This window comes from Schistocerca nitens, chromosome 2 (genome assembly GCF_023898315.1).
Source record: "Schistocerca nitens isolate TAMUIC-IGC-003100 chromosome 2, iqSchNite1.1, whole genome shotgun sequence".
In the NCBI taxonomy this organism is placed as follows: Eukaryota; Metazoa; Arthropoda; class Insecta; order Orthoptera; family Acrididae; genus Schistocerca; species Schistocerca nitens.
Genome location: NC_064615.1, coordinates 388,511,411 through 388,537,000, shown reverse-complemented (window position 1 = coordinate 388,537,000; position 25,590 = coordinate 388,511,411).

Here is a 25,590-nt window from a genome sequence, read left to right as displayed (position 1 = left end):
AGGCGCCTCATTGATGAGGAACACATCGCTGTCCATATGTTCTCAGACTTGTGCGCCAACAGCGTCTATCGTAAGTGCGGCGCTGATGTAAGTGTTGGTGTCAACATCCACACTTATGATGCTGATGTCATGATGCTTCCCCTCTCTGATCGACTGGATAAATTTTTGAAATAATAATAATAATAATAATAATAATAATAATTTGTTACAGAACTCATCAAAGTGTCTACTCATCGCAGAGCATGGAACTTGGGTGATCCCTATCCAAAGAGAACAATATGGGAATAGGAAGGAACCTTTATTCATATTGGATGACTGCCCTCTCTACTCCCCCTCTCTTCCCCTTCCTTGGCTGACCTTGCCACATGCCGACAGTGGTCTTCAATAAAGCTGTAATATGACACTAGCCAAAAAGTGCTGATGGATGCAGAGTCAGCGATTTGGGTTCGTTCTCCCACTTACCCTCTACTAGTGTATTGTACATTTTTTTGGTCATTTGGTAACAGATATGGAATCATAGAACTAGTCCATGTTTTCTCCACTTATTAGACATGACCTTATATTTAGAGACACATGAATCGTGAAAAAACGAGAATTTGGTCAACCAGAAGTCCACACAATCCTAAACAGAAACGTCTTGCACTGTCAGAAAATTGTATTGTTGTGTACTGTATCATGTGGTTGAATAGTACTCCTTATTTCCTTTGAAACTGTAATGAAGGGTATTGTGAGCCAAGAGACGTATACACAGTTTATTTCGCTTCTTGAGGCACACTGAGGTTATTGTTGGTTGCAGTAGGATGGTGCCACTTGTCATACACCTAATGACCTAATTCGTTTCTTAAGTGAAGTTTTTGGTGATCTAATCGTCTCCATTGGATTATTGGCCCCACGTCCTGCTTATTTAAGGTCTCCAGGCCTCGTCCTGCTGGGATACCTTATGGGAAGAATACATAAAAGTAGGCAGCACATACTTGTGAACCAGAGATTCAGATATGCAAGGAGGTAAATAACATCAGTGTCAACGTGCTGCACAAAGCGGTCTCAAATGAATTCGTGGATGCGTTACTGAACTGCGGAACCGTTGACTCAGGTAACCACTGCCACAAAATGTTAATAATATTAAATATTGTTTATTGATCTCCACCACATGATCTAATTTGATGTATTTAACAATTTTACACTATATTTAATGGCCCACCTGGTGTTGACTAGCAGGTGTCCAGTCGAAATATTGTGCAATGAAGTGAACGACGACAAGCCGCAACAGAAAACCATCTTTTAATAATTTATTGAAAGCTATTCGAATTTTGAATCCTACTCCTCCTTCCTCCAGTCAGCAACCGATACCTTTTGTCTTCGTCCAAAAAATTAATAAATAAATACAAAAGAGAGAGGCGCAGAAAGAAAAGAAAGAGAGAGAGAGACACAAAAAAAGGAGGAGGGAGACGCAGAAAGATTGTTGCAACCATTTAACTTCGAAGTAAGAAAGAACAACCATTCAGAGAGAGAAGAAGAGAGTAGTCTCGTTTAGATAAGCGTTACAAGTCATTTACATTGGTAGTTTCTTCCCATGTCTTATTTTTCACTCCTATTGGGGTCACCAGATGCCAAAGAGTCGAGTCATCCTAGTTTCTGGGCTGTGCGCCCAGTGCTCGCGGTAGCGGATTTTTGGATTTTGTGTCTGACATTTCGTTCCCTAGAAGGCAATCGCTCTAAGCCGTAATTCGTCCTTGAGCAATAGGAGGCTAGCCAATTGGTGCGGTTTCCTTGCGGGGAAACGACGTTGTTAATGGAGCGCACAGTTAAGAATGCCTTTCTGGACGGGCCGCAGCCGACGAATGTGCTTCCTGACCACATTACATTACATTATCGTTACATAATTAGGAACAGATAAAAATGTTCAAATGTGTGTGAATTCCTAAGGAACGAAGGTCATCGGTCCCTAGACTACACACTACTCAAACTAGTTTAAGCTAAGAACAACACACACGCCCATGCACGAGGGAGGACTCGAACCTCCGGCGGGAGAGACCGCGCAATCCGTGACACGGCGCCTCAAACCACGTGGCCACTCCTCGCGATTAGGAACAGATACAGTAGCGTTATGAACAGTACTACTTCAAGTCTTCCTTTAAACGAATAAAGATTACGGTTTAACGTCCCGTTGATAACGAAGTCACCAGAGACGGAGGGGAAGTCCGGATCAGTGTAGGCTGAGAAAGGAAACTGACCGTTTCCTTTCCAAAGGAACCGACTCCGCAAATGTGTCGGACGATTTAGGGAAACAAGGGGAAACCTAAATAAGGATGTCAGGACGGTAATTCGAAGCACACTCCTACCAAGAGTGAAACTAGCTGTGCCAAATCTGTACTCAGCATCTAACAGTTACCTATTATTTTAATCAAACGTTTAATATGTGATCTCTCTGGTTTTCTTGGCGTAAATGGTTAATAGTGATCTTCCGGGTGTTCACCCGAGTTGTTGTCTCCATTTTCTTCACAAAAATGCAAAAAATTAAACAACGTCTCTGCTGAACATCAGGAAGCTCACTATTAAAATTTACTGTGTTTGGCTCAGAAACGTTTTAATTCAAATTTGCGCATTATTGCGGTGTTCAATAGGTTTCGCTGTGGAAACAACCTTTCAGGTTGGCAAAGACTTTATCTAGAAACTAGTTTCCTTCTTCCAGTAAGACGAAATAGGCAAGAAACAAAGAGGCTATATGGCGAGTTTGACGGTTTAATAGCCTGCAAACTTCTTCTAAAGGCCCAAGATGGTGGGACGCTGGTGAACAAGACAATAATACGCAACATTTTCGTTAGGAGACCCCCTCTGAACAACGAGGCCACCCTGCATCTCGAGAAAGAGCCATCTGTTTCTTCTGATTACAGTATGGCCGGCATGGAAAAGATATACAGGGTATACAAAAGCCGTTAACATTTGAAAAAGCGCTACATAGCGGAACAGTGTATGCAGAGAGTTAAACTTGACCTTCATGCCTGAAATGACATAGTGTCTTACTGATCCCAAAAACCGAGTGCAATATCCGTGGCACTGGACAGCAACACGTCTTTGGCGCCGCATGAGAAGCGTGTATAAAATGTATGCGTGACGGGTGCGAGGTATGCCGATACGTTGCAGAATCTCATCATTCCTAGCCTGAATAATAAACAGCTGCTGGAAGGTACTACTTTTAAACGGGATGGCGCTCCACCCCATTTTGCTACACATGTAAAAGACATTGTGCGCACTTCGTTTCGTGATGATCACTTGCTGAGCAGCCACTTCCGTCATGCTTGGCCTCCCATGTTCCTAGACCCCAGTCAGTGTGATTATCAGTTGTGGAGTTAGCTGAAGCCGCAGTTCTACCGCGATCGTGTGATCTCATTAGGAATGCCAAAAGACAGCATTCGACGTCAATTTCCCACCTTATCTACCGGTATGTTGTCATTGTCCCTCGACTAAAGGCATTGTTGATGAATGACTGTCGACATGTTGAGCATTTGTTATAAAGCAATCGTCTTTGCTAAACATCAGTGTTTGTGCTAATTATTACTTTTGTATCATATGAGGCGCCATCTGTCGTTTATTTTGTGCACTTTGTTTTGGTTTCAGTAAAACCCCATGTCATTTGAAGCACGTGTATCAGTTTTTGCCTCTCTGCTTACATTACTCTGTGAAGAACTGAATTTTCGAATGTCAACGTACCTTCAGGTCACCCTGTGTTTGATGGGCTGCCATAGATCGCGCCCATGTTCCAGGAAATGCATTAAGTTTCGAAAAACACAGAACGAAAAGAGTGTGAACTTGACAAGGGGCGAGGGAAACTGTGCACTGTAAACCCGAACTTCATCAACAAACTTTCGGAGGTTTTGCAGGCATATTTCCCGAGAAAGGTCGTCTCCGATGACTCATTTCAGAGTTAACATTTATTCGGTTTGTTATCCGAATTACCTTTGTTTCTGTTAGAACACCTTGACAACACTGGAAAGGCCTGCAATATAGGACGACTGTAGTGCAGTGGCCACTTCTTTTTATTGTGTTGGAGACTGCTGCAGCCTAGTGGAGAACATTTAAAACTATTCAAAGAGATCTGTCTGGTTTCCTCAGCGCGGCGATAGCTGCGCGCGCTTCTCTCCAGTGAAATATTTTGCGTTGTCTCTACGTCTGAGTCAAGGCAAGTGACAAGTTCATTTCCATGTACTTAAAATATATGTATACTGTGACACTTAATCGCTAGAATGCCAGTAAAATGTTATATTTTAGCCTTAGAAATTACGCGTTTGTAACTTGCCTAGGTTATGTAATTTCATATTCAGGCAACGTTAAGTGGAATGACATCCAGCCTGGCGTAATAGCCAGTCGCCTGACGGGGCAAAGTGGCGATGTTGCCAATTTAGCAGAAAGTGTCTTTTATAACGCATTTACTATGTTTTAAGGCACCGGAACGATGATAAGACGAGAGAGTTTCATAAGTTACATATACTAAGGTACTAGTTTATTAATAAAGGGGTTGAAAAGCTATTTTCACTAACTATATGCGAAGCTTTTGATGCCGTTAAACTATTTAAAAAAGAGCTACCACAGTCATGTGATTCCCAAGATATGTAACAGGCATCGACAACTAAAATATCCAGTGTCTCTAGGAACACATTTAAAGAAAGAGCTCTTAGGAAACACCGTGATGCTACTGAATGCAAGTAGATTCTTGGGAGCTTCATTTATTCAACCAAGAGCAAGAGGTAGAACTCGTTAACCAAATCTTTGTTAGTAAACGAAGATTTGGTGCCTATGCGTAACTGAATTCTACCCTACGAATTTCAGCTTTCTGAGCAGAGTAATCTACCACACCCATTCAACAAAAAGAAAAAGACGGTAGGCATCCGAACTTCAGCCTTAGAAAACCAGGTTCCACTAAATCTTATGTTGCCTTTTCTCTGTCTCTGTCCACTTTGGCCTACCTACCAAGCAAAATGATAATTTTGCCGACTTTCACTTAAGCCCACTTTTCTCTACTGTAAAATAGGGATCTGAATAACAACGCAACTGCTTTACAGTCACAGATGTATACAGCTTATCTGTGACATGATGTCAGAGAAATGAAACATTTTCCTTGGGGTGACTACCAAACTTCCCCCTACAATCACAGCAACGTGCAACACAAAACACGGAAAATGAAACTAACTTGAGACGTAAAGTTGCAGTGAAATGGTTGCTGTATCTGCAGTAACAACACGGAATAATGTCGTTGCGCCGCTCTTGAATTGATTTCAGCGAACCCATACCACGGCTGAATATCAGCCAAATACATCAGCAAAGCTATATGTAGTGCTGTAAGCCACTGTTGACGCACAAATAACACTGCCGAAAAAGACCATAAATTGGGCATAAATGTAGTAAACAGGGCGTATCACGAGTGAATGGTTCAAATGGCTCTGAGCACTATGGGACAACTGCTGTGGTCATAAGTCCCCTAGAACTTACAACTACTTAAACCTAACTAACCTAAGGACAGCACACAACACCCAGCCATCACGAGGCAGAGAAAATCCCTGACCCCGCCGGGAATCGAACCCGGGAACCCGGGCGTGGGAAGCGAGAACTCTACCACACGACCACGAGATGCGGGCTCGAGTGAATGGGAGATGCCAAATAAGACACGTAGCGCATATTGTTTACGTTTGCATTGTTATGTGGATATTTTCAATTCTATCTACATCAACATATTTACTCTAAAATTCGTAATCAAGTGGGAAAAACGAACACTTAAATATTTCCATGCCAGCTTTTTATGATTATAATTTCTCTATAGGTAGGCGCCAAGGAAGTATTTTCGCATTCGGAGAAGAAAACTGGTGATTGAAATTTTATGAAAAGATCCTGCCGCAACGGAAAACGTCTTTGCTTTAATGATTGCCACCCCAGCCAGCGTTTCATATCCGTGGCTCTCATTGCCTTACTACGCGATAATGTAAAACGAGCTGTCACTCCTTGAAGTTTTTGGACGTCCTCCGTCAATCCTGTCTGACGCGGATCCCACACGGTGCAGCAATATTCTAGGAGAGTGACCGACAAGCGTAGTGTAAGCACTCTCTTTAGCAGACATGTTATTTTCCAAGTACCCTACTAATAAAATGCAGTTTTTGGTTGGCTATCCTCGCAACGTTGTCAGTGTGGTAGAACCCAATTTACGTTATTCATAAATGTAACCTCTAAGTACATAGTTGAATTCACAGCCTTTAGATTTATAGTTTAACCATACATTAGTGGATTCCTCTTAGTACTCATGTGGATGACAGCGCAATTATCATTATTTAGAGGCGATTGCCACTTTTTGCACGACGCAGATATCTTGTATAAATCATTTTGCAATTGGTTTTGAACATCACATGACTTTACAAGACGCGCAATGTCAGCACTGTCTGCAAACAGTCTAAGGAGCCTGCTGATATTGTCTCCTACGTCGTTTATATAGATCTGGGACCGTAGAGGACCTATAACACTTGCTTGGGAAACGCCAGATCGTACTTCTGTTTTACTCGATGACCGTCAGTTAGTGCAAACTATGTTCTTCCCGACTTGGAACTTTGTGACCGGCATTGGAGCACGTTGCCGAGCGTAAATTTCTGTCCCTGGCCATTACACATTCTATTAAGAACCATTTCACGCCGTTTGTAACGTCAAGTAGACCATCATTAATTTCGATGTCTTCAGTATATTTATTGTATTTACACAAAAGCTCATTTCTGTTTACTTCATCTACGTATTTCTTTCGTTACCTAATATTGTAGTGTTTCGTTCAATGTATGGTCCAAGTATCATCGAGGTATGTTACTTGGTAGTGACGCATCGTGCGAAAGTTACCTTCCTTCTTAAGTCATTCACACCACTGTGTGTTCTTTGGCTAGTTTTAAGCCTGAGGTTACGCGATCGCGGTACGGTCTTCCGCTGGTGCCTGGTACGTCAAGAAGAGTAGGCCGAGAGCGGCGTCGCTTCTCACTGCAGTGTTTGCATTTCTTGCAGCGACTGATGAATAAAGTCCCAGTCTTAGAGGTACCCAGTACTTGCCTGAAATAGGTAGGTGGCCAAGTACGCCGTTCACTGTGGCGAACTATTTGAACGGTCTGATGTGGATTGAATATCGCTGACAGATCTAACCATTTCCCGGACTACTGGATGTTCTGGTCCTGGATTTTATTCACAATATATCGTGATTAACAACAAAACCTGACACAGGTCAAATAATACGACGATATAAGAAAAATCCTTCTAGTAAAGATGGGTCCAAAAACGAGCTGTTAGCGAGGTAAAAGCGAATGTGTGGTTTGCTTGTTTAATCTTCTGTTCTGTTGCTAAGGTAATTATATGTAAACTCTGCCCTGTAAAGGAGACAGATGTAAAATTCCTGCCTGTAATGGCTACAGAAGTATAGCTCCTCTGTCTCTCTCTCCTTATTAATGTCAGTTCTAGTTTAATTTTGCGGATATCGGGATATGGCAATCAACTATTGGAGCTTTACGCAGTGATCGAGCTTCGTTACGAAAATTACCTAACCATGTCATACAATGTAGGTTTTTGCGGCTCGCGTCTTCTTCAGTTAAAACCTCCGCGCTGAGAGGCCGTGCTTGACTTGTAAAACTGCTTCCAGACATTTCGTCATCTTCCGAGGTAAAACGGCTACTGCCACTAAGACTTGAGGGCCTCTCGCATCAGTAGAGTGCTTGAAGGGCACCCCTTACGTCAAGTGATGTCGATATCGCCAAAGACATACACGGGTCTTGCAACGAACTTGTGACGTCACACTAGTTAGCTTGTCCGCCACTTTTAGCGAACGCTCGGCTCCATGCAGGGTCCACGTGAAATCAATCTTTCATAGAACAAGTACCGATTAAAGGTCTTAATTTTGTCGTGTGCTATTGAGAAACTGCTTGCATTTACACACGCTGCAGTGCCACGTGCTGTGACGTGCGCGCCACGGTCTGTATCTCTCGCGGGCCTCGATGTCGACTGTAAGACTTTCTGTGGGTGTCATTCTCGATTGAAGCTAATCAACTGTCATTCTGACGACGCAAAGTCGCTATCACGTGACGTATGATGGTGCATTCTATGCGCTCCGTAAATGCGGGAGCCGGTGAAGCTTTAGTTCAAATGGCTCTGAGCACTATGGGACTCAACAGCTGTGGTTATCAGTCCCCTAGAACTTAGAACTACTTAAACCTAACTAACCTAAGGACATCACACACATCCATGCCCGAGGCAGGATTCGAACCTGCGACCGTAGCAGTCGCACGGTTCCGGACTGCGCGCCTAGAACCGCGAGACCACCGCGGCCGGCGAAGCTTTAGTGGCAGCGGTCTTTTTACATCGGAAGATGTTTCCTGCAGCTGAGACGAAACGTCTGGAAGCAGTTTTATGCATCCACCACGGCCTCTCAGCCCGGATCTTTCAATTGAAGAAGACGCCGGCCATGAAAGCCTACAGTGTACGACATGGTTAGGTTATTTTCGTAACGAAGCTTGATCTGTACCTAAAGCCCCCATAGTTGTTTCCTATAGCCGGATAGCCGCAAAAATAAACTAATTTTGAATTAATTTTCAACATTATTCTGTAAGACCACCTCTCAAATGCTTCAATTCTCTACCATTCCGGGTTTTCCACAGTTCATGTTTCACATCCAAACAGTGTTGTCCTCAAAACGTACGCTCTCAGAAATTTCTTTCTGAAATTAAAGCCTACGTTTGATACTAGCAGATTTCTATAAGGACCATTTTGGAGCGTCGTATGTCGCCTTACATTGCTAACAAAATTTGCTGATACCTCATCATGCATCTGTTGCATTCCCCATGCGTGAGCTGTGAGTGTGAAATTTAGCCCCAGTGACACGTGAAACTAATCGAATAACTTGCATTTCAGACACGTTTGTTGAAATAAGTTAGCAAGCGAGGAGTTTGTAGAGGTACGGTGCAAGGGCGAAAAAACGTACACATCACCCAGTGAAGACTTTATTGCCGGCCAGAGTGGCCGAGCGGTGAAAGGCGCTACAGTCTGGAACCGCACGACCACTACGGTCGCAGGTTCGAATCCTGCCTCGGGCATGGATGTGTGTGATGTCCTTAGGTTAGTTAGGTTTAAGTAGTTCTAAGTTCTAGGGGACTTCTGACCACAGCAGTTGAGTCCCATAGTGTTCAGAGCCATTTGAACCATTTTTTTGAAGACTTTATTAACAAATAGTGAAAACTATCTTTTTTTCAACGGGTGGAATAAGACAAAGTCAGGTGAAAGCAAGAAAATCACCAAAAAAGAATTAGTATTTAAGATGTGAGGAATTTTCAGTACAGTTTTGAAAATGTGACATTGTGTTGAGCTTCTGTCTCAAAATAAATTCAAGAAATCACAATACGACGGCAGGTACTACTAGAAGAGACATGGAAACATTTCCTTTAAGACATCAGTAAATGCTTAGTTAGCACGTCAGTGAACACCTGTAAAGACAGCAGATCAGAACAGGCAATGATTAAATATGAGGTATAATTTTCACGTACAGCAGAGAAATGTTTTTTGAATTCTCATAAATAGGTGGCGTTTGACTCATTAAAACAGCCAAACATGATATTAAGAAGAATGCAAATTTCAGTCTTGAGAGAATGTACCAATCTGCATGATTTGCCTTTAAGTTATGATAACTGAGACTAGTTCTATAAAAGCACGTACAAATAAAATTTGAATATCAGCCCCGACATGCCTTCAACCAAAACATCACGTAATAAAATTGAACTTATGTTCATCCTGAGTAAAAAATGAAATATGCACGAACGCTGGAAATAATATTCGTAAATCTCCAACGCGGCTTTAACCTGATAGGAATCTATGGCGTAAAAAATGTTAGCCAAGTTGGAACTGGTAAACACTGTAAATAATATCGGGGTTAACTTAAACGGAACACGTCTAATCATTCCGATCATTATGGCTCCGTAATCACGCTTTCCTCGTGAATTCTGTAGACGCAAATAACAAATTTCCGAGGCCGTATTCCCCCAAATCGGAGCGCCGTGCTTTTCGGGCACCTAAGTTGATAGAAGAAAGAATCACCACAGAGCCTCTGAAAGTTGATACGCAACTTCGGCAAATGCTCGTAGTCACCACGTCCCACATGATTCGCAGCACTTGTCCTCGTATAACCATCCTAAATTTACGGGAGAGAAAGAAAGGACAGCAATTACATGCGCACAACCGTTACGTCCTGGCGATATAGAGCGCACACGCCCCGTGGCGGAACGTGCACAAGGCGTTTGCTAGCTACGCGGGCAAAGACATGAAGATATTACACTTTTTCGGTTTCATATCGAAGCACCGCACGGGTAATTTGTACTAACTAGGATAATGTTACATTTGTGGTGGCATTTAAACTCATTCGAAACTGCTATATTGTCTAAAACTGACATGGTGAGATGGTGACTCTATACAATTAATGTAGGTTGATTCTTACAAAGAAGAAGGCAAAAAAAAAAAAAAAAAAAAGGTTCAAATGGCTCTGAGCACTATGGGACTTAACATCTATGGTCATCAGTCCCCTAGAACTTAGAACTACTTAAACCTAACTAACCTAAGGACAGCACACAACACCCAGCCATCACGAGGCAGAGAAAATCCCTGACCCCGCCAGGAATCGAACCCGGGAACCCGGGCGTGGGAAGCGAGAACGCTACCGCACGACCACGAGATGCGGGCGAAGGCAGCAACCAGCCACGATTAATACTGCTATTTATTTAAGTGAATAGCGCCGTAACCGATTTCGAACTGACAAGTTCATCATCAGACGGCTGCGTGGTTTGTGTGTGTGTGTGTGTGTGTGTGTATCTGTGGTGCTTTGCACAATATGGTGATTCGCAAATCATATAAGTGCTGCGAATATTTGAAAAAAAAAACAATCCTGCCACTTCGCAAGAAAATCGCGCGGAATTTTAGATGACACCAACACGCCAAGAATATTTCGCCACAGTGGAAGAATAAAAATCGAAAACTGACGATTATGTGAAGTGCTTCTTGTAAATCTTGTGAACAGCCGTCTGATGATGAACTTGTCAGTTCGAAACCGGTTACGGCGCTATTTACTTAAGTATATAGCAATATTAACAGTGGCTGGTTGCTGTCTTCTTCTTTGTAAGAATCAACCTACATCATTCGAAATTATCTCGAAAAATTCTTATTTTGCGACCCAGGGTTTGCACGAATGTGTTTGCTTATACTATCGAATACTTTAACACTCGTCAGTTTTCGGTGTTAATTGTGACAGATCCTGTAATGTTACTGTGCTTGCTGTTGGATAGCCGTGGATGCATAGATATGACGTCATACGGCGTATCTTAATGATCTGGGTACACGCGCCATTAACGGTAGCCAATGCGGCTCTGTTAGCGGCTAATTGCGCGAGATGCGTGGAAGGCGGCATCGTGAGCAGCAGCTGCACGTCGGCTGCAGGCGCGGACCCCCTACGCCCCCCCCTCCTCATTCCCCTCATGACAGCAGGAGGGCAGGGGACAGCGGACAGCGGAGCCCTCCTGGTGCTGACGTGACGCGGCGCTGCGACCCTCGAGCACGGCGGTCAGGGCCAGGCGGAGGAGCCGACGCTGCCCCTGCCACCCCGACACTTGACGGGCCCTCGACGGATGCCCGCTTGCCGGATCGATGCTGCCCAGCCCACCGCCTTCTGGTGAGGGCCCCACTCCATACACACTGCGAGATAATACACAGCCGCCGTCTCCAGCCGTCTGCCTCGCGAGAGGCGTCGAGGGGAAAGTGGACAACGTCGCTGCTCAAGTATCGCCAGGCAGCGGAGCAGCAGTACGGGTAGTGGCGCGTGCTTTCTGCCAGCGCACTATTTTCAATTGGGAGCAGATCTTCCAAGCCATGGAAGATATTAACGTATTGTGAGGTTCGCTATCGCTAAGAAACAGTAGCATATTCTGTTGTGAATTACACTTCCGTGCAAAACATAAGGATGAAAGTAACTTTAGCATGATCTGTAAGTATCAAGTAACGTAGCTTTGATGAAAATTGGACCATACATAGAAAGAACTGCTGCAGTGTAGTACAGGAGGTAACTGAAGGAAATATGCAGTGGGACGAACAGAAATGATGTTTTTACCCGAAGACAGTAGGTTCACTGACGTCACAGCGATTCATGATGGTTCCCTGGACATGACAAACGGCGTAAATTGTTCATAACATGATGTGTGATGTGCTTCCATGCTGGCCACAAGGTTGGTAAGAGGCTATTGTTCTAGTACTTTCCAATATTGAAGCTGCACGGTTGTCAGTTGCTGGACATTGGATCGTGCATGTGGACATGTTGCAATCCACCTCCCCAAGAGTCCCATATGTGCTCGATGGGATTTAAGTCGGCGGAACGGACAGACCAGTCCACTTGCGGAATTTTCTCTCGTCCAGAGAGCTACTCCACCTACGCTGTTCGATGTGGTCATTCACTGTCATCCACAAAAATGAAGTTAGGCCAAATAAACCCCTGAAAAGACACACCTGTAGAACTAGTGCAGTGTGGTTTAAATGTCTCCGAGCACTATGCGACTTAACTTCTGAGGTCATCAGTCGCCTAGAACTTAGAACTAATTAAACCTAACTAGCCTAAGGACATCACACACATCCATGCCCGAGGCAAGATTCGAACCTGTGACGGTTGCGGTCCCTCGGCTCCAGACTGTAGCGCCTAGAACCGCACGGCCACTCCGACCGGCGATTGCAGTGTCACAATAACGCTGACTGTCCATTGTACCGCAATCAAAGATTTGGAGGTCAATACGGCCATGCAATATTACGCACCTTGTAATGTCTCTTGCAGCGGTCTCTCCGCGATATTTTCAGAAATTTTATAAATTATGTAACCCAGTACATATCTCGAAATATCTCTTCTTATCTTACCGATTATCAATGCAAAGTAGTTTCAAGCCTAATTATTCCTTGGAGCGTCCATTTACTCCATGGAATAGCTTCTCTGCTATCTATGTTTTCTCTTATGAAAAGGATGAAGGACTTCTTGCCGATTAGTCGTGAAAGAAGGAGGATGTATATGTATGTATTGTTGAGCTAGTCGCCATCTTGATGAGATTCTGATGAGAAGGAATTTAATACATGAACTAAAAAAAATATATTAAAACCTCCTCCCTCTCTAAAATACCTGGACCACCACAACGATCCTGTCCGACGCTCTTCCTGAGTGCATTGTGTGTTCCCACCACTCGCCACATGAGAGCACGTCCTGAATTACTAAGGAGACCCAACTCTTCCTTGGCCCAGTTCCTACGATCTTGGACCGTCCCTAACGATGAGCCGGCCGAAGTGGCCGTGCGGTTAAAGGCGCTGCAGTCTGGAACCGCAAGACCGCTACGGTCGCAGGTTCGAATCCTGCCTCGGGCATGGACGTTTGTGATGTCCTTAGGTTAGTTAGGTTTAACTAGTTCTAAGTTCTAGGGGACTAATAACCTCAGCAGTTGAGTCCCATAGTGCTCAGAGCCATTTGAACCATTTGAACCTAACGATGACGCCTACGTGCGAGAGCCACCAGAATACAACGGGCAAAGACACCACACTGTACAGTCACCATGCCACTGCGTAGTGGGAGACTGCTTGCTTTATAGTCCTATTAAATGCGGCTGCAACCACTACCACTATTTGACATGGGTCCCTTCTTGCCTGTCATTTGCTGCCGTAATTGAGCGAGTCAATCACCTCCTCTCCTTCGGGCAGTTGTGCTTGTGGTACAGAACGCTCCCCATACATGAGTTCTGTGAGCAAAGCCTTACCTACCCTCATCGCACTTCATCTTCCCCCAGTTCCCTCCTCCGCCCCTCCCCCCCAACCTTTCCCCTCACAGCGTACACCGCATTTTCCTGTTCCTTCAACTGCTTCGTGTTTTGAAGTCAGTCCCATTTGAAGCTATACTCACGCAGACTTCACACCATGGGATGCCTAACTTTCTATGGATGACTTGTAAGCTATTGTTATACGATGTCAAGAGACTGTATCAGCTTTATTGAACATGGTAGGATTTAAACGCACATGTATATCTAATAAGCAGGTAATCGCTCTGCAAACACTATACTGTATGTGTGTCATATCCGATACTTTTTTACATTGTTGTACTTAGTTTCACGTTAAAGATGACAATAAGCGACGATCCAGCCTCAAAATGCAACATTGAAAATTAATGAGTTAAAAACAGCAAAAGATAATTAGATTGAATCTTCCTGGCAGATTAAAACTGTGTGCCGGACCTAAACTCGAACTCGGGACCTTTGCCTTTCGCGGACAAGCGCTCTACCATCATTTTTTTTGTTCCACAGAAACAGTAATAAAAATGGGAACAATGAAATGACGTAAATAAGGTGACAGATAATTGCAGTCATAAATTACAGCATTCAAAGAATGAGTCTTTAGCAGTAGCACAATTTAGCACCTTCACTGTCACCTTCAACTGGTGGCAGTTCAGCATGCACATTTTCTTCTTCTGCAGCCGGTTCCTCATCATCATTTCCCAGACCCATTTAATCATTCAGTAAATCCTTGGTGTGTGTTCCTTCCAGGGCAAATTACGTGGACAGAAGAGCAGTCCCGAACAGCGCCATCGTAAAATCCTTCACTGTCTTGTTATTTTTGTTAGTTCCAGCCTGCTAAACGCATCCATAGGGAGTTCAAGATCTTCCTTTATATCACACACCAGATTTTTGTCGCCATATTCTTACATCTGCTGTACTACTGATTTATTTTTCATGTGTGACTTGCAGGTGAGGTTAGGGGCGGGAACGTGACCCAACCCTTTCCCTCTCTACTAGGAATCCAGTTCCTAACCTATACCCATTCTGTTGAAGACAATTCGGAGCATGTTACCATATTTCTTATTGTGATTCTGATATTTAAGTATTTTCTCGAATTCATTTTCCATATACATCTTGTATTCAATATGTTCATCGCTCCCAATATTGTTAAAAACATAACTTGTATATTTGCCCATTTACCAAATCACTGCGTTATTTTTTGCCTGAGGGTAGTAACTTTCCTCTGGTCTGAAGAAAATGTTGGTACATTATTTGCTGAAGTTCTTGTTATTTGAGCAATTTTCTTCCTGTTCCATCTCGAGTTGATAATCCGGTCTCCACATGTGTAACGATGAGGCACACTATCAACGAGGTTAGATTTGCTGCAGAGGTTAGTGTCACTTAAACCCATGGCAAAGAGACGCTCATTAGTGCTGATGATGTTATTGACTACCTTGTACCACGCTTTTCTCACGACAGGCGAAAGAACATCACTACTGATATTTTTCCAGACCACATTCCATGCTATTCCAGCATATTTAGTTTCTATGTTATTTTTCCTTTCAGGTTTCCGTCTTTCAGCTAAAATCGCCTTTGCTGTAACGTTTTTGGAGTTTAAAAGCTTTTTGCTGAGACAACTTAGTTCAAGATAATACTCCCTAATGTGTTTTAGCTTAAAATTAATTTTTTGTATATTTATCGGCGGCTCTACACTTTCTGGCCTGACAATAGCGTATAGTTTTGCTGTAATGCACCCTGGATCATTGCACATTATGCTCCATGTTCGTTTGACATACAATGCCATCGCTTTAGACTTTATGTCGGTTAACCCATTCCTCCATTGCTTGGATCCAAAACTGCTGTCTTCACCGGCACTCGAAACATTGCCTCTTTCCACAAGAATTTTGCTAAGGTGGACATGATCGTCTTCGCCACCATTGATGGGAGAACCTGTGCTATGTATTAGGCCTTGAATAAAATATATGTGTTGATAAAGAGTATTCTCTGGAACTGGTCTATGCTACGTTGACAGTTTTCAATCAAAACTCCCTTGATTTTTCTTGCCACCTCCTGCCAATTTATTGCTATCATTTTTAAAAGGGGAGTTGTCAATGACATTCCAAGAGCTTTGTGTTCATTAACATGGTTCGCCCACTCAAAGCGCAAGTGAGCAAGCCGCTTTATATTTAGAAATTTACTTTTGTTTTCATTTACCCTCGCACCTGATGCGGAACAGTATTTTGCAAGTACTATCTCTTGTTGTGTCACATCTGTTTGGTCTCTACATCGTCCGCGTAAGCACCTACCACGGTCGTTGTTCCTTGAATGATAATGCCTATCAGCCTGTGCTGTAGCTGTCTCAAGAAAGGTTCCAGCGATATAACGAACAGGAGCATGGATAAGGGGCTTCCTTGGGTAACACCCCTTTTTATTGCAATTTGTTTTGTCAGTTGACAGTTAACAGAGATTTGTGCAGTAACACCCATTGCCATGTTCTTGATGATGTCGATGGTTTTTGGCAGGAAGTCCATTCGGTGTATTGTCTCTGTGAGATATTTGTGATTAATTTGATCAAATGCTTTATGGAAGTCTGTGAAAAGCAGTCTGAGCTACCCAAGCACGACTCACGGCGCGTCCTCACAGCTTCACTTCTGCCGGTACCTCGTCTCTCAGGAGAGCTTCTGTAAAGTTTGGAAGGTAGGAGACAAGGTACTGGCAGAAGTGAAGCTGTGAGGACGGGCCGTGAGTCGTGCTTGGGTAGCTAAGATGGTAGAGCGCTTGCCCGCGAAAGGCAAAGGTCTCGAGTTCGAGTCTCGGTCCGGTACACAGTTTTAATCTGCCAGGAAGTTTCATATAAGCGCACACTCAGCTGCAGAGTGAACATCTCATTCTGATAATTAGATTCCCAGATGACATCGCCTTATAAATGAGACACAGAAACAATTGGTTGAATTAATGAAATGTAAGAGGAAAATAAACACAGCCAAGTGGAAAACTGTGTGACACTCCAGATATGGGTCAAAAATCCAAAAGTAATCCTAAGAGATGTAATACCCTCCCAGGTAAATATTTTCAATGCATTTGGGCAAATTATCTCGCCTAATGGAAGGAGCAAGTAACATTAATATTTCATCATATCAGAGAAGCATTTAAGAAGTAGATAACCTTACTCACATCAAAATCACTATGTAAGAAACGTAATAAGCAGTTTATGAAGACCTTTATGTGGAGTGAAGCAAGGTATTGTTCAGGTAAGTGGACCACGACGATCTAAAATTGGAAGCTTTCAACGTGTGGTACAGGCGGCGTGCACTATGAACACTACAAACAGAATGGGTGGCAAATGGAGAGGTTTTCAAAAAAATGAAGGAAAATAACATTTAGCAAGAAACAGAGAGTTCATAGCCTCACTGAAGTTCTTCTTCATCACTGCAGCTGTTGCAAGAATATCATTGAAGGAAAAAAAAATGTTGCATTACAGTTTATGAGGTTATAAAACGTTAGGCTACAACATAATTTTATTGTATGTAGTTACTTTTCTTTTTTGTTTTAATAGTACCAGACAAGCTCAGAAAAGGGTAGGGTAGCGCTCGGCTGGTGTGTCAGTCAGTATATCAACAAGGTGAACCGCCAATGCAGCAGAGCTCTGAATATGGTAGACAGAACCTGAAGCGTTGCTGTGAATCAGACACTGTGAGGTAACGCCATGTATCCTCACCGCCTGAGTACCACTACAAAATCGAATTTAAGCAGAATGAACCGAGCCCAGCGACGCAAAGTATCATAGACGTGGGTTATGGTCCTTTACATAGCGGAGCTTAGGAAGCCGTGTATGTAGCAAGTCTCCTGCCCGATTCGTGAACATCTGCTGTCATCTTGTGCGATCCATGATGAGTGTCCAGGGCCTAGTCTTCACTGCAGCCAACAGCCTGGACCACAATCGGCAGTCTCCATCTGAGTGTACGACGGGCTGTCTTCGAGAGCGCTGAGATTAGCAGCCGCTATGGCCATCACAGGCTGTCTGGGCGGGCAGAGCCCTCCACTAGCCGCCGCTGCCGTCGCCAGCACAGCACATGGCTGTTGCGCTGACCTGCAGGAGCGATCCGTTATGATGCACCGGTTTGGCGTCAACACTTCTGCTTGGCATGTGCACTTGCACTTGCTCCCAGCACACAACTGCAGTTCTCAAGGCACTTATAATTCGGTACTCTGTACACGACAAATAAATGTTGTTACGAACTATCTGAGAAAGCGTTGTCCAGGTATTTATTAATGAGCGACACTTCATATCCTTGGAATTTATTTTCGACCTACAAAAGCTTCTTTGTATAAAACTTTTGAGGTAGTATGATTTGAAATTAAATGAAGAGCTCGTTTGCTTCACTGGAGAAAAGCAACTCACACTAAGATCTCCTCCTGCAACCCGCAGCATCTGGTCTTGTGCTTCGTTTATGCTCATAGGCGGGCTGTACACATATGAAGCGAAATGGTAAATTGTTAGGAATAAGATGGACTTACGGTATAAAAACTCAGTGGTCTGTGCCAGTTCTCAGAAAATTTTATCGTTTATAATGTTACACTCAAGGGTAATAACTTTAATCCTCTGTGAGCGAAGGGTTCTTAGGAGTGAGATAAGCATGGCGCTCTCGATCAGAGCTACGTCACGCCTCGCTTTTAGAAGGAGTTTTCTAAGCGCGAGTTAAAGCCTGATGTGAGAGATTGCAGGGCACTCTCACTTTTGATACGGTGTATGCTGCTTAATGTTCATAGGGAAAGTGATCTTCAGTACTTGGTTTCTACATTAGATCCAATCTGACTTCATTCATATGATGAAATGATTGGCGGTGATTAATGCTCTTTCTTGTGAGCTCTAGTGAAGGCATAGCGGTAGGCTTTACCTGTGTTCGCAGGAAGAAGGTGCCGAGCCGAGTTAATTGATAGCAGTAAAAGCATATAGCGGCTAAGAGCCGAGGGGAGCTTTTTTCTGCAGGACAGACAGGCATACCTGGGTGGAAACGTTTGCTGATAACCAAGTCCTCCGGTCTCAATGTGCAGACACACTGGATGGCGCCGATCGGTTGGTGGCTGCGTCTAGGTATGCTGACTAGGGCCGAGGAGTCGGTGCAGGTTTGACCGGTGCATTGTATGAGCTGAAGGCCGGCAGTAAAGCAGAGTTTGGGCCATTTTTAGGTAGAAAGTGCATGAGACGGCTGAGAGTTTTTGCGAATTCCATGGGACAGGGCAATATTGTCCAGGTTTCCAGGTTTCCAGGCTATGCTACAAAACATACTTGTGAAATCATGAGGCCTTTAGCGAGTTTATGGCCATTCTTAGAAAGTTCGAAATTGACGCAACAGGGGAGATATCGATCTTTTTATGGAGGGCTGTCGTTCCATCCAAGTCATGCTTGTAGCAAAGACATGGCATAAACGCGTGGGGAAGAGGGAGAGAAGCTGAAGCTCTTTTTCCTTTTCTCACAATTAATTTTTAAAGTCACTGGTTTTTCAAATCTGTGTGTGCAGAGCAGGGAGGCAGTCTCCCAGCTTCGGACGCCAAGCTCTAGCACGTGATTCTCTTGGCGCTAAACCATGGAAATGTTCTATGCTACCAAGCCGCGGAGGAAAGCTGTGGAAAATAAGAGATCTCTTTTGTACTGGCGCTTCGCTAGTAAAGAACGGCAGGTATATGCCTGGATGGTGAGGCTTGAGTCCTTTGCTAGTGTGCCAATTAGAGCCTGTGCCAGTCACCATCTGAACCATAAGAGGTACTGCTTCTTGCACCACGCACGCAACGAATTGTGCTTGAGTGTACTTATTTGTTTTGAGTCGGCTGTCTAAACGTTTGACATATTCCGTCACACATAGTCGTGTCACGGAGTCATATTGGTTTGGCAGACCAGAATATAGGTCCAGCTAGATACTGGAATCCACTGGGATTTCAGAGGCTCTTAGGGAAGTATCTGCATTCCGAATCAGCCAAACACGAAACGGCGTACTTGCATATTTTGGGGTGCGTGCCATTAATAACATACTGTCGGAGTCCGTGACTGCACTCAGCGAGCGCGTCGTCCTGTGCCGCCCCCACCCGCAGAAGAGTAATGTATTTGCTATTATGGCGTATGGCTGTAATACATGTTTGTCAAAACCCTGTTCTCTGGAATCATATTTTTCTTAATGCAATAGTTGAGCGTAGATGCTTGATAGTACCGTAGTTTTTGGGCCATACTACAGATTCACATTAATGAAGTCAGATAAAGTGATTACTTCTGTGTAGTGTGGTGCATTGATCCCCAGCTGATCACTCTGTTAACCGTAGACCGTATATTATTGAAGGCGATTGTCAGATAAAATGTTTGTGTAGCATTTCTATAGCCATCATTTGTCTTTTGATATTAAGAAAGAATAAATCAATTGTTATTTAGACCACTAGTCCTCCCAGTGTTCTGATTTACATTACCTTTGCCATCTTATTAAATTCATGGATTCGTCAAAAACCCACGTTCAATCATAATGAAACTGAATATACTCATTAAGTTTTTTGATATTTTGATTAATATGCAAGAATATTTTATTTATTCCAGGTACTAGTTTTCAGTGGCACCCAGTTAGATCCTTTTCTTTTATACACAAAGCAACAGCTTTCAGTTGCTGACGAAAACAACCACCATCCTACAACTGCCAATCACTGCCAGAATCTTTCGGTTGATAGAATCCGAAAGCTTGCAGATGTTCTCGAGTTGCAGCAAGTCTCGCCTCGCGATCTTCATTAGATTCTTGAAACCACGAAGTCCTCAGTGTTTTAGCCGTTCTGGTGTATTCAGAAAGACTCGATTGCTTAATAGGCATCGAAATCAAGATACAGTTAGTAGGCACATAAACCACAAAACAAACTTAATAATTTCTTTTTTTCTAGCAAAGAATGCGAAACAATGTCGGTAAGGTTTTTGTCTGCAAAGCTAAATCAGTAAATCCATATATCCTAAGCTCGTAAATTCTCTGTTAGTTTGTATGTGACTGGGGTGGTTAATTCTGGCACTGGCGTGAACTTCGGGAAATACATCTGTCACCGAATTAAGAACCTAATTGCATTACATGCTGGGTCTTCAGTCTGCAACAGAGCTAACATCGTCATCTTTCGTTTCTTTGGTGTACTGTGCTGTGATGATTAAAAATCCGAACTGCAAAGCTGAGCAGGTGATTTTAGATAAAACTTTAAATTACGGGCCGGCCGGAATGGCCGAGCAGTTCTAGGCCCTACAGTCTGGAACCGCGCGACCGCTATGGTCGCAGGTTCGAACCCTGCCTCAGGCATGGATGTATGTAATGTCCTTAGGTTAGTTAGGTTTAAGTAGTTCTACGTTCTAGGGGATTGATGACCTCAGAAGTTAAGTCGCATAGTGCTCAGAGCCATTTGAACCGTTTTTTTTTTAAATTACGGTATCTTTTTTCGAACTTCTGATTTTGATGAAGTTACCTTTGAAAACCCCATGAAAATTCGCCTGGTAGGTTTGGAGATCAGGTTGTTGAAACAGACAGACACAACGGTTGTACAATTTTGTTATTACGTTAGATACAGATACCTCTCTGTCGCAACAGAAGGAAGGATGACCCTGGCAGCATATGAGGAAGATTGCCTTTCAGAGGAAGAATTTGAAAGGCCATCTTGCAGTCTAGCCGCCTTAAGGTGAAGATGAGGCAGACAAGAAAAAGGACCCAATACCTTAAGAAATTCCTAATACCTAAGAAAAATGCACGGCTAATGTCGTCAATTATTTGTTAACTTAGAGCAGACACCGATAAAGAAATTCGCCTATTTTTCCTTGTGAGGAAGTAGACGTAAAACATCTCCTGTAAAGCTGCCCATGTCGGCAGTTCGTGATGTGATAACGAAGTGGATATGCGCTGACATAACTACAGTTAAACCAGGAGAGCGGGACATCACATACTGGCGGAGCACTGCTGAAGGTGGCTGTAAAAAAGTGGCATGAAATCAACGAAAGAAGTCACTCATGAGTTCCAAAGATTTACCAGCAGCCCAGCGAGCTCAATGTGTGTAGGTTGCTACAGAGAATGCGGTACAGTGGTCGAGCAGCTCTTCATGAGCCTCATATCTCTGTATCCAATGCTAAGTGATCCTTGAGGTGGTGCATACAGCGAAGCCGCTGGACAGTGGATGACTGGAAACAAATGATTTGGAGTGATGATTCACGCTACACCCTGTGGAAATGCCATGGGAGGGTTTGGGTTTTGCGAATCCATGAATACATCATGTACACTTTATTTTCAAAGTGTCGGTAGGAATTGTGGCATACAGACTAATCGGGCTATCCACTGTACCACACAAATTAGCAGGTGGTTTTTACCTCTACTCGACACCTACGTTATTGAAGAGCGCTATCACTGACCAAAGACAAAGTATGAGAGTTTGCCCGCCAAGGGGGTCTTTAAAGGCACTGGCGTATTCCACATCAACTGAGCGTTTGTTCCATGCATGTTACCAAACCCAAGATTACACTTGACTGTTCATATATGATCGTGATTCTCTGTCTAGGGCGGAAGAATGTGTGGGAATACTTGGTAATTATACTGATTTCTTCCTAAAGTGTTTGACAAATGGCGATCGTAGGACACAATTTGCTGTATCTCAATATTTATTTGTTTCTGAACAAATGTTTGAAGAACGTTCTTTCTACTTTTACGTCCTCTTCTTTTTCTTGTTCTTTTTCCTCCTTTTTCCTCGGCCTGTTGCAGCAACATTTGGTCCTCCCACCTTCCCGTTGGTCTTCCAGGGCATTCTCTTGTCGGGCGGTAATGCAGTGGTAATTTATGTTTGTATCAAATATTTCCAAATCCTTTCGAACATCTGCATTTCATTTATAGCCTAGCGTTATGCATCCTGCTGGTTTCCTGAGAAATATCATTCGTTGGCTTGTTTCCTGTTTTGCCAGTTTTCTTTCTTAAATTGTATATTGAGCAGCTGTTGGTTGGTGGTAGATTATTCATATTATTTCAAAAATCTAATTACGATGCTGTCTGTGGAACAAAAGAATAATTTCGTCGGCACTAGAATGGCAGGCACTGGGAACCCCTCTTGAATAGTTACGGTACTGGTGTGAGCGGCAAATCCCCAACAATGGCTCTGTATTTTCCATTATACTTTGTTTTCGTCGGTTTTCGTTACACATAGTGTCAAAGCGACACACTTAAAATGATTTTATTGCAAAATTTCTGATTTTTTCTTAGCTTCATCACCTGTCTGCCATGTATGTGTGTGTTTGTGTGTGTGTGTGTGTGTGTGTGTGCGCGCACATGTGTGTGTTTTCGGATATAAGCACATGTGTATGGAATACGCAAGTCGTTATGGATCAAAATTGAATAAACATTATCCTAAAAGCATCGTTAAAGCTATCATTAGCTCTTATGTTGTCAGACTGTCGCATGTTAAGAAGCTGACATGGTCAAGCATGTAAGAGAAATCGCAGTAATTTAATATGTCTCATGAATTAATGAGAGCTGGAGGAGGTTTGGTAATCTTTTTATTTTCAGCATGTGTGCAGAAGCATTGTTCCTCTTGTATGCAGATGGTTTTGCTTCAGAACACAACAGCGATAATCTCAACGTAGTGTATGTCTGAATTTCCATAATGGTACATCATCGCAGATTGTTTTGACTTTGCGTGGTGCTAGGATAAAATGCTATATTTTCATGTCACACCAGCCTTAAGTCTAAATATAGCCCGTGAAAAAATGACGCTGCCGTGTTAGAGAAGAGTGTGTCATAACATATAGCTGCTGACGTTAGGGAAGGATTAACATTATGGTTTAAGATATCGTCGACAAAGGGTTCGTTAGAGACGAGACACTGCGCTAGAATGTCAGTCCAATTACTTAACGACCTCTCCATCAATGTGGTTACGAATGTCCTGTACGTCATTATCACATATGTACTACACGCAAGTGCTGGTACTACTACTACCAGTGGCAATAATTTTGTGTATCAGTGGATCGTTTTTACAAGTATGTTAGACATGTTTTTGTATTAAAAGATACGAGGGCATGCTGAAAAATAATTACTCCGAATTTTTTATGTGACATCTTTTAAAGCTTTTTAAATAAAACAAAGACTATTGACATTCTACATCTTAATTCTTCATGTCTTCATATTTGCAGCCGTCTTTCACTATGGGGCTCCGAATATTTGCACATAACATAGCAGTGTGTAACGTAACAATTTCGGTGCGCGAGGAACAGCGTGCTGTAATCGAGTTTCGAATTCGAAAAGTTCGTCGAGACATGAAGCACCCTCTTCTTCAGCATGACGATGCCCGAGGACAACGAAAGCTGTGACGTCGGCAACAATCCGACACCTTGCCATCACGGTCATTGATCATTCTCCATACTGTCCCGACTTCGCCCGGTCCGATTTCTGTCTGTTTCCGAAAAGTAACTCTGTGGGGCAGGTCTTCACTGCAGTGGACAGCTGTTAAAGTCGTTTCTCTAGCGTTTTTAATCAGTGCTGAAGCTACAAATGAACACAGGACACAGCACCAGTAAGGAGTATCCACTGAGGTGCACTGTATGCATTTGCAGCTTCAGTACATCATAAACGTCAAAGAAATGACGTTACGTCTGTCTACTGAAGGGTTAAAGAATACGTTCAAAGACTACACTTTGGTGGCGATGAAGCGGTGCAAGCAGAGGTGAGGTTGTGACTCCGACAGCAAAGAGAAACTTTCTCCCATTGGGAGAAATTTGTTCGTCGCCAAGGTGGCTGTATTGAGAAATAAATACGTAAACATAAAGAATGAAGACTTAGAATGTTAATAAAGCTTGTTTTATTTAAGAACGTTTAAGAGTTACCACATAAAAAGTCGGAAGCATTACTTTTCAGCACATCCTCGTAAGAACAACAAAAGTAATGTAATTCATATATACAGATATTTACATACTCACAAGTGCAACTTTACAAGAGTGAGGTAGATATTCGGCCGTGACATACTAGGAACCATCCTGCCACTTGCCTGAAGTAATTCAGGGAACTCACGGAAAATCTATTTCGGAATGGAAAGATGACTGTGGCCTTCACCCTCCCCAGTACAAGGCCAGTCTATTTAAAACGGTGCTATCTCACTCTGTTTATCCAGTGCAGAATACTGTTGTGCAAAGAAGTTATTTAATAATGTAAAAGTCTAGTGATATAGTGTACATTCATTTCTCTCTATCAGCCACACACACATTATGCAATCCTCTTGCATCCTATGTAGGTATGAGCGAATGACAGTATGAGGGTACTTCGTCCCATGAGAGTGATCAGAAGGCACAGGTAGATTACTCGAGTGCAGAAGTACCAGTGTTGAGTACTCACCTAATAATCGTCAGTCGCCAGTGGAAAGGAGGGTTACTAAGGACTCCATGGGTGGAGCGTTACTGCGTGGTGTAGGTCTGTGTTGCAGCGATCATTTTGTTTGCGTATTTTGTACAGATGGAATCCGACGGTTCATAAATAATTGAAAAAAGTTACGTTTAAGAGCCACCAAGAACTACTGATGAAATTAACCTTTACTCAGTACAGGTTTAACTCAACTGGTCACCACCATCAGATAACATATAAGTATTTACGTCAGCCAGTATGGTACTCTTCTTACTGTGACAGAAAATAAACGTTTAAACCATTCTGCGTCACTGAAACTGTCGTCATCAGCATAATGTATTAATACGTAACTATCAGTACGTTATTAATAATATCAGAACAACGGGAAG